We start from the raw sequence: 14265 nt of genomic DNA, 5'->3' as shown, positions 1-14265 counted from the left end.
AGTACATATGTAGTTATATTTGGCTGCTAACGTTCTAAACATTCAACCACAGCAAGGATTACACATTATTTTCAAACTTAACACATTAAATGATATTACCTTAAGCAGCTTTAATCTGAAGGTGGCAGGTATCAATCACACGATTCGCTTCCTCCATCAGGAATCTGATTTTAAACAATATCGACACAATCATAGACCTTGATCTGTCCTGTTACTGAGCCAATAAAATGCCATGCGTGTAATATGTAGACTCTATGAAAGCCAATATAATGTGATTTCTACAAAAAAGCAAGAAAAAGACATGACCCTTGATGAAAACCACGAACACCCCGGTCTGAGTTTGCCGCATTTTACACAGTGGGGTGATGTGTGAAAATTGCAAGAACAACCGAAGCATGTGCAGCGTCGGATTTATAAAGAGTCACCTGTCGATGATGTCATTGATAGCGTTTACACTAAAAATAGCTATTTTGTGATACACAACTTATGTTGTGGAGTAAAGGCGAGACACTGATTTCTGGCATAGAATTTGTACAATCTCCATTGCAAAGGCCTAAGCAAAGACAACCACAGAAAGGTCAGCTGCAAAAGATGTTCTTTTCGCCCAAAGGACACTTTATGTGCAGGTATATCAGCAGTACAAGGCTTCCCTCCCTGCTTACACCTGGTTTCACTTGGTTTAAGGATGTGGAGCAAACTCGGAATTCACCTACGAATTCCAGATCTGTGTCTGGGAAACTGCAGCTTCCACAGCTTACCAGGAATAGACCTAGAATCCTCTGAATTTAAAAAAACAAACAGTTATGAGCTTCATTCATAGGCGTAAACTTACAGGAATAAATTTCATACTTGTTTGACACTTGGGCACACAGAGTACAGAAAAAACAAACTCCTCATTCATTTCCTGCAAAGAACAAAACACAGTCCTATGAAGGAGACTCTTAACATACAATTACTGCTGGGCCGCAGGAATCAATACCAGAACATGTTACCTTAAGTAATTTGCTCAATAAGTTAAAGTACGCTGTCTTCAGCTCCATTGACATAACCCGAGGGATCTCGATCTACACCAACATTCTAAACTAATACTAAGCTTAGTCCAATCCAAATCAGTGTTCTATATTGGCGCTCCATTGATCGATACAAAGATTTAAACAATGTGCCCAGCAAACAGCCTTTTAGGGAAAACAACCCCAGGCTTAACACATGAACAAGTGTTCAGAAATATTCATGCAGAGGATCCTGCAAACCTCACAAAAGTACTACCGCAGACCAATGGCACCAACCTTGTGAACGGCCACATTAGAACGCTGCGTTCATTCCACATAAAGAGCACGAGTCAAAAATGTCTCCAGTCCATCAAACCCTCTGTTGTTTGTACAAGCATATGGTAAATGCACCATTTTCTCCATTTTGTCTAAAAATGAATAGACATCCTTATCTCTTCCTCATCATTTTTAGGTACCTAGTATAATACTGAAGATCTGGTCAGAGGATTCAGAAGCTTGGAAAGTTCTGAATAGATGTTCATATGGGAGTATAATCAAAGTAAATGAATTAATATATTAGTGGTGAGACAGTTCTGAATCTACCCAGAAGAATGGAGTCCTAATGAATTGACCCCAAGATCAGACCATATGATTCTCCTAGGGGTCGCAAAGAACCTCAAATCTATATACAGGGAACTTAAGACCTCTGTCAATAAGTTTAACATTAAAGTTCATGATTCTGCTGGTAGACCTAACAAATATTGCTTTTGTGGAAGGATAGCCGGGAGAAAATCCCTTCTCTTCAAAAATGTTGACTTTTGAATGGAACTTCATGACACTACCATTTATACAGGAATTACTGACTGCCACTTAAGATTGTTGTTGATGGCAATGGCGGTAGCTAAACTTGAACGACTACAATTATGGAAGAGAAATAATCTCAAAAAATGAAATATGGTTACAGGACATGTTTAACATGGTATCATATGAAGGAACTATCTACCAATAAAATAATCCAATGGAGAAAGTCCCAAAAATATGAGGAAACTTTATTGCTGCCTGAAATTAGTTGATGTCTGATGGACATTATTTACATGTGAAGGTGCACTCTGTATGTGGATATGGGATCACAAACAGTGAAATGATGAGGACCAATGTCAATAATAAAGATAACTTACTGAGACAATACTATTATAAAAGCTGGTGGAGGCCTTTCAACCACACACTTTACCCTTCCCTTCCGATAACTCCCTTCTTCCAACATTCTCTATATCCTTGGTTACAACTTCTCCCCTCTATTGTTACACTAGTTTACTCTGCTGATCAAAAATTTCATGAATCACTGGCTTACCAACTTTGTTTTGGAGATAGGTCTGACAAGCACAAAATAACAAGTTAATTTGTGGTTTATAGTTTATTTATAGTAGACATTACACTCACTGGTGAATGGTTTGTCATTGTATTATTCTGAAAAGTCAATAACTAAATCATTTACTCCACAGTATTTCTGCTAAAGGGGGTTCAGTGCAATACCGATTTAAAGGGTGTATTTTTTTAACACCAGGCTACCAGATTTTGTACGTTTTTGTTCAATAAATAATGACAAAGTGAAATAAGTGTGTGACCTTGTAGGTAAATCTCACCTGCCGTGGGAGGTTAGATCAATCTACTGTTAGCACTTGGTGAGAACTAGATGATGGTCAGATATATATTGCATGTGAAACCATTGAATCTTAAGAGGGTGTCCTTACTTTTTCACTTTGTTGTGCCTATGCATAGTGCTCACTATTCATCTTGGGTCCGGTACATGCTACATAAAACTGCAAGATAAGCGGAGTGTTGGTATCTAAGCTGTGCATTATTTATTTCACTCTTATAAGCTGAGCCTTTTTTACCTGATCTTGTAGGAGGTACTTAGTTGTACAGCTGCAGGTACTATTTGAGTCTGCTTTCTCTTTCATTCAGACCCTTGAAGTAATAAAAGGTGCATTTGCGAAATGAGTGTTAAAGTTTGAAACCAGTTTGTTGACCAAATTGACAGCAGCCAATGTAGCCTGCTATGGACTGGCAAGACACAACCCTTCCAGCGAGAGGATGTATCCCTCCTCTGGTTTCTGAATTATGAAAGACCTGTTATCTACTTATCTGTTTCAGTTGCTGTTCCCACAAATAATGCATTTTTTCTATACTAAATGTCTAACCAATAAGAGCTCGAGCTAGGTCTGCTTTGTGATTTTCTGACAGAAAAGCTTGAACACGCCCAAGAAGTTTAATGTACTAAATTGAGGAGGAGCCTAATACTTTTGGGTGGTGTTCTGTATATATCACAGAATCGAATGTCACGTCCAGCGTATTCTGTTGTCCACAGTAGATCAGGGACCCAAACCTTTGGCACTTGTCAAAATGACTCTTTAATTTGCCTAATTTATTGATTGATTATATTGGGAGAAACTATGTTTTCGCCTCATTCAGACAGAACTAATTTACATTCACTATAACATGTTTATATTTGTGTGCTCCAGAAGAGTACATATCTCCATATACCTGTAGTCTAATTAGCACAACCCTTTTTGAGCTGTGCGTAGACGCCTCATTAAGGAGCTATATCGAGCATGAATGATACGTTCAATAGCAGTGTCACAGATGTCTGTTGGTGGGAAACAGTGGGTACTATGAATCAGTGAAGCCATGTTTCGGCTCGTATGGACGAGGTCTCCATTCCTCTCCTTCCTCAACCTAACGTCACTGGGATCTCTTCTGTCTTGCAGGTCATGAACTCGCTGAGGGAAATCTGTTTGGAGTCCTGCGCACCCCCATCATTCTTCCCTCCTCGTCAGACTGGGCCATTCCATTGGGACGGATCGATGGGTGGCGGGGGTAGTCATACTGTTTGTAATACCGGCCGGTGACAGTCGTCTCCCTTCCCACGTCACAAGATCATGTTCTCTTCCTACGAATATGGATGTTTCTTGAGACGGTGGGGCTTGATGACCTGTGAACATATGGGAATAAAGCTTTCTATATTTTACCGTTTGCTGGCGTTATTTGGTGTTATTGCTATTGAAACCAAAATGTCTCCCGCTATGGAAAACAAACGTCATATAATCAGAAAATTAAGAATGAACTACACCTGGGAAATTATAATAATTGCTTCTGTTATTTTATTCGTATTTTGTATTTGTTCTTGTTTTATAAAGCACATACTCATCCCGGGATGGTTTCAAACCGCTGGATAACCTCGCTAAGAGTGAGATCTTTAACAGGATGAGAAAATAAAGGGAGATCACAAAAGGAATTAGGCTGGAGGAGGGGAAAAAAATAATAATAATAATATATATATATATATATATATATATATATATATATATATATACACATATGAAGGGCATCCTAGTAACAACTTTTAATGCCCTATATAAGTCAGCAGGGCAGCAAGGGGTTATGCCTGACCGGCCCCTTGGTTTGAACCCATCTGCACTATTATTGAACATAGTCTTGACTTGCAGAAACACTATAAAGTGTGTAGTTAAAATTGGACTAAAGACGGGTTCTCTCGCTTGCTGAATGAGTAAGGAATACACTCCAAGACTGAAGAAGAAACCGGAAGAGCGGCAGTGCCTGGTGTCATGAGAACCTTAATTCAAGTATAAAGCTCAAAGCACTTCCACTCCATGTACTACCCTCAGGAACTCCGTTTCGACAATTGCTGCAGAAACACAATACATGATGCTTCTGATCAGCCCAGCTCATGGTTCAACTGACTTTTCCAGTTTCTAGCAAGGAAATGCAACTGTATCCGGAAATAGGAGGTGAGGGCAGACCGAATCAAGAAGCCAACAGCCAGAAACATCTCCCCCTTCCCTACATCTCTGCCATGCCTAATACATACCCAGAACCTGGCACATTGGTGGTTGTTCCCCTGGTCTGTGACCTCATAGACCTCAGATGCAAGTGCCCTACTGCTCAAGCTATGCTACCTCGCTGCCTAGTTCTGACCGCGCTGCACAAAGCCACAAGACTACATGGATTTGCTGGCCGCTCCCAGTTACAGAGGCCCCTGTGGTGATTGTGCTGCTAAAAGATGTAGAAATACCAAGGTGCTTGAAACAATCTCCAGATTCAGAGGGTCTTCTGATGACACCAGTGATCGAGAAATTGTTGCTTCCTGCTGAACTTCAAATGCGTGATCCCTCTGAATATAGCAGTTGGTACGATTTTTTAACCATGAGTGGTGACGCTGACTATCCTCAGGCAATTACTCACAGAATTAAAGTATTGTAGGTCATATTACTAAATTTACAGTGCCTTTATGCTTAGCAGAAATAAAAGCCCTATTTATTTTATAAAAAGATAACACTGCCTGTCCATTAAAGTTATTGTGTGATATGCATGTCCCACTGAAGCTAACATATTAAACCATAACCAAACTTTTTGTGTGAACTTAGTCCAATTACGCTAGCCCTTGAAGGTCAAAGTCTATAAAGGAGGTACTTAGCAATTCAGTGCATTCACAGTAGCACCTGGAACCCATGGGTCCAGGGACACTGGTGATACAAGGAATGTCTGTTGCTCCATTGCCCCTTATATCGCAGAGAGCTGGCCAGTCACTAGTACATCAGCACTACCACTCAGGTTACAGAGACCTTACAGGCTCAAACAACAGACAGATTACACCAAGGATACACGTGCATGCCTCAGACAATGGTAGTGATAATATTATACAGAGCATATGATTCATGAAACAATAGCCAAACCCACAAGACATCAACAATACATTTCCTGAAGGCAGATAGAACAAACAATGAGGTATCAGCTTTAAATGTATTGCGGAAATTCCATCAGTTTGTCCTCAAATATCAGCTTGTCTGTCAGTGAAATGTAAACATTTTACAAACATTTCTTTTTACATAAAATACTAACTCTCCAAGCTAAAGCTTTCATTTTCATTAAAGCACACTGTTTTTGCTCTGAAACACCAGCTTTTCGTTTTTAGTCATCATCATGTAATTTCCATTAAGTACTTAGATGTAATATTGCCACACGCAGACAGGTTCCGAGTAGCGTGCCAATGCATCATTAGCAAATACCAAGATTGTTCCTCGTATGTTAGAGATTTCATCTACCATTATGGCAGGGATGGCCACAATTATGGTGGAATATGTCGAGGATGAGCTCCATTGTACCAGGACTGGTGCCATGCCAGATATAGGTTTCATAATGTAAAACTTTCACAAATTACCAAGCATGGCAATCGGTATGCTACAGATGGGTTGCCTTCATTCCAGAGATTCCCACTACCTGACAGTGTCTGCATTATGCCATGGATGGGCAACAAACGCCCCGAAATGCCTACTATATGCAAAGAAACAACACTATTATGCTAGAACAACCATCATGGAAAGCATAACCATATTATGCCAAGAACGACTAGCAACATGCCAGAAACAAACAAGGTTACTTATCTTCGGTAACACTACTTGTTGTTGATAGCCAATCCAGCCACAGATTACGCACCTTTATATCTCCAGGTGCCAGACTTGATCTAGAGAATTCTTCCAGCATTACTCTCAACACATCAGTAAATGGCGCCACATGGCTCCAAACTGACTCCATGCCACCATGGAAGCCACATTTAAGCAGCACTCCTGCGCTCCAACATCAGTTTCCTGCATCTTTTGCCATCTCCGTCCATGCCCTCAAACGCAGACAAAAAAAAAATGTCTGAGGCAATGTGCTGAAGTCCTAACCAGGGACTTTTTTAGAAGCTAAAGGGGCTACAGCATAAAATGGGCAGGATGGGGTGCAGTCAGGAATCTGTGGCTAGATAAAAAGTATCCATCAGAAAGAGCACTATTGAAGGTAAGTAACTTGTTCTTCTGATGGATGGCACCTGGACACCTAGCCTGCTACCTGCCTGTGGCTTCCAGTTCCTGCTTGTTGCAGCCTTATCCAGTCACCGCCATTAGACCAAGTGGCATTGCTGCTGCCCCAGTTTTCCAGCCTGGGTATTTCTGCCCGGTTTTTCCCATTCACTGTTTTCCCCACCAACAGAAGCCCTGCCAACCCCAGGACCTACATTATAGAGGGTGCAGCACGACTGCTCAACTGGCGTGCCGAAGGCCAGCCAAAGTCAAGCTTGAATGCACCCACTCTCGCTTGGACCACACCCAGTGGTTGCACAATGACTCTGAATTAGGTCATCAGTCCTCGTATTCAAGAAGACTACAGAGTGGCTGACAATCAGTCAAACCCTGTAAGCCTGAGCCTAAGTCCACAGTCTTAGTGCTTCTTGGCTCAGAAGGTGAGAGCTCACACCGCCCTGCTTTTTGAAAATACCACATCACAGTCTTGTTATCTGTAAGGAACTGGACAGACTTCAAGTGGAGGAGAAGAAGCCTTTAGTGCTAAGATGATCACCTGTGTTTCAAGTAAGCTGATCCTTCAGGTGTTCATGTTGACCCCCTGACCCTCCCGCCTCCCACAGATACACCACAGCAGAACCCTACACCTTCGACTCGGGACGCTGTAACAAACGCTGACACTGCTCTGACCCACCCTCCATGGTAGGACCTTTCACATGCACCCATTTCACCTGCCACAGCACACACACCAGCCACTGACCAGCCCCACCATGAACACACCACATACACCACCTGAGCGAAAACAACAGCTTGCATAAATCCCTCTAAACACATACTCACTATGCAAACACACCACCAAGATTTGGGACCTCATCCCCACCCTCACACTCAACGTCCTCTTTCTCACCGAGACCTGGCTCAACCCACTTCCACGCCCAACATCGCTACCGCAATACCTGAAGGACACATGGTCACCCACCACAACTGCATCAACAAACCTGGTGGAGGGATCTCCATCGTACACAAGGAATCCATCCAATCACCACCACAAGTGATGAGATCACACCAGCCAAGGAACACCTCAACTTCTGACTCCAAACAGACAGCAAAACCTCCATCAGAGGCACCCTCGCCTATCTTCGCCCAGGACCATGTCCAGCTTTCTGCAACTTCATTGCTGTCTTCATCGCCCCCTCACCCTAGAGTCCAACAACTTCGATCTCAACTTCCCATCTCAACGACAACAATGACATCAACCTCCTCAACAGCATGAACATTGGACTCATCCATGACCCCACGCACACAGCAGGCTACACACTAGACCTCCATCTTCACCTCCAGCAGCCTTATCAGGTACCTCCACACCACGGAACTAACCTGGGCTGAACACTTTATTCTTCACTTCACCCTTACCAGCTCGTAGACCTCTGCTTTCAGTCTGCCCAATGCCCCCCACCACCACAGCTGTAGCAAAATCTCAAAGACTCATAGATTAATGCCCTCAACAACACCCACAGCACCTTTTCCAACAACCTAGACCAGAACCTCAGAAACTTCAATAAATGGATCACCAACTGCGCTGACAGCATAACTCCCATCCTCAATAACACCCACTGAAGGTCCACCAAGCAGGCTAGCTGGTATTCTGAAGACCACAGAACTGTTAAATTACACTGGAAAAAAACTGGAAAGGAGATGGCGCACCATCAAGAACACAACCGACAAGAACGTCTGCAAGACAGCCCTTAACCTCTACTCCAGATAGTTGAGAGAATCAAAGAAAAAGGGCTTAGCCTCACAGATGGAATCAAGTTCCAATAACAGCAAAGACCTCTTCAACATTGTCAAAGAATTCCCCAACCTCTTAGCTGCAGCAAACATTACCCCCTCACAGGACCTCTTTGGGAATCTTGCAAAATTCTTCCATGACAATATTGCTAACATCTACAGAAACTTCACCACAGCCTGAGGCCACCAAATTCTTCAAGCAACACAATGACCCTGCTACCACCACAGACATCTGACTAACCGCTTGAAACCAGCTTGCCTCACAGAACACTGCCTCCATCATGAACACGGTCCACTCAGGGGCCCCACCCAACTCATGCCCTCACCACATCTTCAACCTAGGTGAAGCCAGAATCAGCCACGTACTCATCGCCCTGTTCAACACCTCAATTGCCACAGCCACCTTCCCCAAGGATTGGAAGCACGCAGAAGTCAATGCCCTACTAAATAAACCATCATCAGACCCCTGTGAACCCAACAATTACTGACTGATCTCCCTGCTCCCATTCCTGGCTAAAGTATTAGAAAAAGCCATCAACCAATAACTTTCCTTACATCTGAAATGGAACCACCTCCCAATCCAGATTCCACAGCCACCATAGCAGCGAGACAGCACTCATCGTGGCTGCTCACGACATCCAAGTCCCAATCGACTAAGGAAAAATTGGCTCTGATCCTCCTAGACCTCTCGGCAGACTTTGATACAGTCTTCCACTACACACTCATCACTTGACTGCACAACATAGACATTCAAGCAGCTGCTCTCAGATGGACCGCCTCTCTCCTCACTGGAAGAACGCAAAAAGTCCAACTTCCCCCCTTCACCTCTGAACCCCAAGGAAATGATCTGTGGAGCACCCCAAGGATCCTTTCTCAGCCCCATCCTCTTCAACACCTAAATGACATCTCTGGCAAGTGTCGTCAAAACCCACAGACTCAACATCATATTCTATGCTGACAACTACAGACCATGCAGAACGCCACAGCCAGACTTCTCCTGGATCTCCCTAGACAAACCCACATCACCCCTACCTCAAGGAACTCCACTGGCTACCTGTACAGAAAAGATGCTAGTTCAAGCTCCAGACCCACGCATACATGGCCCTACACAACTGCAGACCCGCCTACTTGAACCACCCCTTGAACTTCCATCAGCCCACCATACACCTCCACTTTCCCTTCTCTAACCCTCACCCCTGCATCCGATGTAGCAGATGCAGAGGTCGCTTCTTCTTCTACCTAGCAGTAAAGACATGGAACGAGCTACCCTATCCTCTCTGGACCTCCCCATCTCTTCCAGAGTTACGAAAGTCCCAGAAGACCAAGCTATTCAGCTAATCTACTGGACCATGCAAGCACCTGGATACCTTCCGGGTTTAATAGAAGCACTTTACAAATCTACTGATTGAATAATTGATGGATACTTCTAAGCGCCAATTCCTCACCTCTAGAGTACATACCATACAAGTGCTACCCAAAGGCCTTGGAAGTGGACACAGACTTAAAAATCCTACCAAACCAAGTGGACAAAGTGACCTTACCACCAGATTTGACAGTAATGTTTAGTGACTGTATGTACTGATGCCCATATTGCAGTCTGGTAGATGTCTAGAACAGTCACCTCTTGATGGAATGGGCATGCAGGCTTTCAGAGGGCTGCTTCCCGGCCAATGCGTAGCATATTTTGATGTATTTGGACTATCACTTTGACATGTCCTCTTTTGCACCACCTTTGCCCCAGAACATCCCACAAAAAGCTGGTCATCCGTGTAATGGGCCTTTGTATGGTTAATGTAAAAGATTAGAACCTTGTTATGCTCAAGGCAGCGGAGTCTCTTCCTCTGTTGAGGGGTGAGACAGGGCAAAACATGTTGGCAGAGTGATGTTCTGGCTAACTGGGAATGTTGTCACAACCTTTAGTAGGAAGGCAGCCTGAGGCATCTGTACCAACTCATCTAGAAAGAAAGTGGTGTAAGATGGCTGCATCAAAAACACTGCCAAAGCACACATACAGCGAGTAGATACATGCAACGAGGAAGACAGGTTTCAGTGTTGAGAGAATTAAGGAACAGATATACAAATGCTCAAAGGGCACACATTGATAGATCTAAGGGCTAGATTAGCTGAAGAAAACATTTTCTTTCCAAAAGACTGGCTGGAAAGGAATTAATATTCAACCTGCTTGTTGAATATTGAACAGTCAAGCTTTCCAGTGTAGGGTGCTTTGTTAGAATGTTCAAGTCAGAGAGAGCTAATCTTTGCCACCTATCGATATATTGACTCAGTGAGGGTCATGAGCATGGCTTGGACCACATAGCCAGAAGTGTATCAGTAATGTCTTTATTAGAAGGCAATATTCACTCCGATAAAGCGGACTCTCGTTGAAGAACCTCAGTCAATACATTTGCTTTTTGTCTCAATAGTGGGCAACTGTAAGTCTAGTGCCTCAGCTGTTCAACAAACTACTGCAAACAAACCACTTTCCTTCTTTGGTGGCCCACCTGGAAAGTCTAGCTCTGTTTCATGAGATGTGTCTAGCACTCGGAATTTTGTAAGTCTTACGCCATGCATCATCAGTATAAGAAGGGGACAGCAATCTGTCCAATGTCTCTCAGGACCCCGATGATGATGTGGGAAGTAATGCCCCATGCCTCCTGTACTGGGTCTGAATCACAGCCAAAAAGAGCATCAAACCTCTGCTGGTACTGACGTTTATAAATCAAGAAAGATTCAACTTGGAAGAACAGTGAGACTGGCGCAGAACAATGTACAACATACAATCCATCAATAACAGCCAGTGAACTATGTTCAAAGTTAATCCAAAGGGGGTAATTCATCAACTCCTTATTTCGCAATGTAGCAGTCAATCAGCATCAAGCTCAATTTATTTCATTTCGATCCATACATGCTTTGGAACTGGGTCTTCCTCAGGACAACAAGGGATACACCTTCAAAAAATCCATTTAATGGTGTGTGGAGGTAGTAGTATCGGCCCTTCATCTTGGTAGGTATGCAGAACAGAAACCATCCGCTGTACTGGTGTTCGGGTCAACAGACCTTGAAGATACACTGCACTCAGGCTTGTGATTAATGGACTTGCATTAATTACAAGCTTGATCGCAGTGTCCACAGATCATTAGATGGATTTTGAGCGCGTATACCTTCCCCGTTGTGGAGTTGACAAACTGCCCCCTATTGACTAACTTTGAACATAATAGTTCACAGGCTCTTATTGATGTAATATATGTTGTACATTGTTCTGTTGTGATCTCACTTTTCACGAGCACTGCAATGATCTCCAATATATAATATGGTCTTATAATACCTATATATAGTGTGTTTTGTCTAAGTGGTGTGTTGTTGTAAGTCACTACACAATCTGATGAGGGGATTCGTGGACCCCCTTACCAAATAATTTCTTGTTAAAAATCAATTTTGTTACCTTCTCGGCAGAATCATTCTGAAATTATATATGCAAAGGACCAGGACTCTGAAGGTTAATGGGTCCAATCCCATGTATATTTAAACTGGCGTTAAGGCAGAGATCTTGGCTTGGAATGCTGCTGTATAACCATTTACCTGCAACCTAAGCTAACTATAACTTGTTCCCCCGTCATGCGCAGGTATCTGCAGTAAATTTTATTGATCAGATGTTACAGTGACATTATGAATGATGTTATCAAAGATGTCATGAGTGCTGTAATTTGTGGGGTAATTTGCAATGCAAGGCAAGGGCACAAGTTATAGTTACTTTAGGGTGCAAGTTATAGTTACTTGAAATAACTGTAACTTTAACAGGTGAATTTCTATGGTTTTGTACGTTTAAAATGTAAACCTAACTATAACGTCACTGTAACCTTTGGTATTTTCACAGAATTTATATTTTTGTTTACTGTAAAGTAATTTTCATTATTATACGTTAATCCAACCACCACTGTGCATGGTCTTCGACTATGCGCTGTGGCATTACCCCCAGGTCCTGCGGCCAACCCCTATAACAACCCAGACGGGCTCATCAGGGTTTGACTGCAAGGCCTGGAGTCACAGTGTCCTTTCCTCAGGATCTGCACGTTGCTGAACAAAAGGCCCACCTTCCAGCATCACCAACTAAAAAAACTATTATAGCACAGAGTTATGATGAAGCCAGTCGGGGGAAGGGAATTAGGGTAGGGAACAGCAGGGAGCGAGATCTGAAAAGTAAAGGTTAGAACAAATATGCATTTACTCATTCATAGAAATGTAACTCATCAATAGACTCTTGTCTAAATGCGTCTCAGAGATATCAGATGGAGACCCCTTTTGGAATGAGGGCAAAGCCCCTTCTTTGAAACATGGAACAAGAGTAAACTATGACCTCAGAATCAAGAGATGGCAAGAACGTTGGACTATGATTCTACTCAGAATATCAATCCTGTAACATCTATGCATTCACAACATAAACCTTTGACCATGACTTAGAAAATCTCAAAGAATTGCATATGCTTTTCACATCTTAAGCTTTTCAAACAACAATGAAAACTATGATTTGCTTATCTCCAGAAATACTTCCACATTCACAACAATAAAGGCCAAAGAGTTTCTACTCCTTGAACTTGAAGCGCTTTACTTAATAATACCAGGAAGCGATTTTGTTCAAGTGGCCTGAATCACTTTGATTGTTGTGCCAAGAACCTTTTACGCCTGTGAATCGAAGCGCTTTGATTGTCATGCCAAGAGCGCTTTAAACCTGTGGACTGAAGCGCTTGAATTGCCTTGCCAAGAGCGCTTTACATCTGTGAACTGAAGCGCCTGAAATGCCATGCCAAGAGCGTTTTACATCTGTGAACTGAAGCGCTTGAATTGACATGCCAAGAGCACTTTACCTCTGTGAACTGTAGCGCTTCAACTGCCGTGCCAAGAGAGCTTTGCCTCTGTGAACTGAAGCGCTTGAAGTTCTGTGCCAAGAGCGCTTTACCTCTGTGAACTGAAGCACTTGAATTGCTGTGCCAAGAGCGCTTTACCTCTGTGAACTGAAGCGCTTGAATTGCCGTGCCAAGAGCGCTTTACATCTGTGAACTGAAGTGCTTGAATTGCCATGCCTAGAGTGCTTTACATCTGTGAACGAAAGTGCTTGAATTGCTGTGCCTAGAGCGCTTTACATCTGTGAACGAAAGCGCTTGAATTGCTGTGCCTGGAGCGCTTTACATCTGTGAACTGAAACGCCTTTGCTCGTTGTGCTAAGGGGTGCTTTACCTTTGGAAATAACAACTTCCTCCAAAATTGGATTAATCAAGGCCTTACCGCTAAGAGTACGACCTACTTGTTTTTATAAGCACCATGGAAACAAGGATACTTCGGTTGGATGTCACTCTGCCATTCAGGAACTCTGCTCTTCTTCAGAGAAACCCCCACGAGGTCTGGCTGCATTGAAGTCTTCAAAATAGTGAGCAACGTGCATGGGTGTGGCTGGGCTTTATAGGCCTTCCACACCCCAAGGTGGCTGCTGCCTCTAAAAACATGGGAAGTGTAGTCCCTTCATGGAATAGCACTGATTAGTGCATCTTGTCCACCAATGTCCTGAACCTGCAGCTCTATGAGCTTTGCCACAGGTCAGACGACGCTGATGGCCACCTTTGGAGCAAGAGGGG

General features: G+C 43.1%; 1 long non-coding RNA gene across 1 annotated transcript in view; it reads left to right on the top strand.

The window, feature by feature from the left end:
- The window catches only part of LOC138246174 (uncharacterized), a 116556-nt gene extending 112534 nt beyond the window's left edge, over positions 1 to 4022 (top strand). Inside the window, exon 3 of the long non-coding RNA XR_011194235.1 lies at positions 3758 to 4022. This is a non-coding gene — a long non-coding RNA (uncharacterized lncRNA). The remainder of the gene's footprint in view (positions 1 to 3757) is intronic.
- Positions 4023 to 14265: the final 10243 nt, after the last annotated feature.

This window comes from Pleurodeles waltl, chromosome 7, assembly GCF_031143425.1.
Source record: "Pleurodeles waltl isolate 20211129_DDA chromosome 7, aPleWal1.hap1.20221129, whole genome shotgun sequence".
Lineage (NCBI taxonomy): Eukaryota > Metazoa > Chordata > Amphibia > Caudata > Salamandridae > Pleurodeles > Pleurodeles waltl.
The sequence above is the reverse complement of the archived record's forward strand: the minus strand, read 5'-3'. Positions and strand labels throughout refer to the sequence as shown.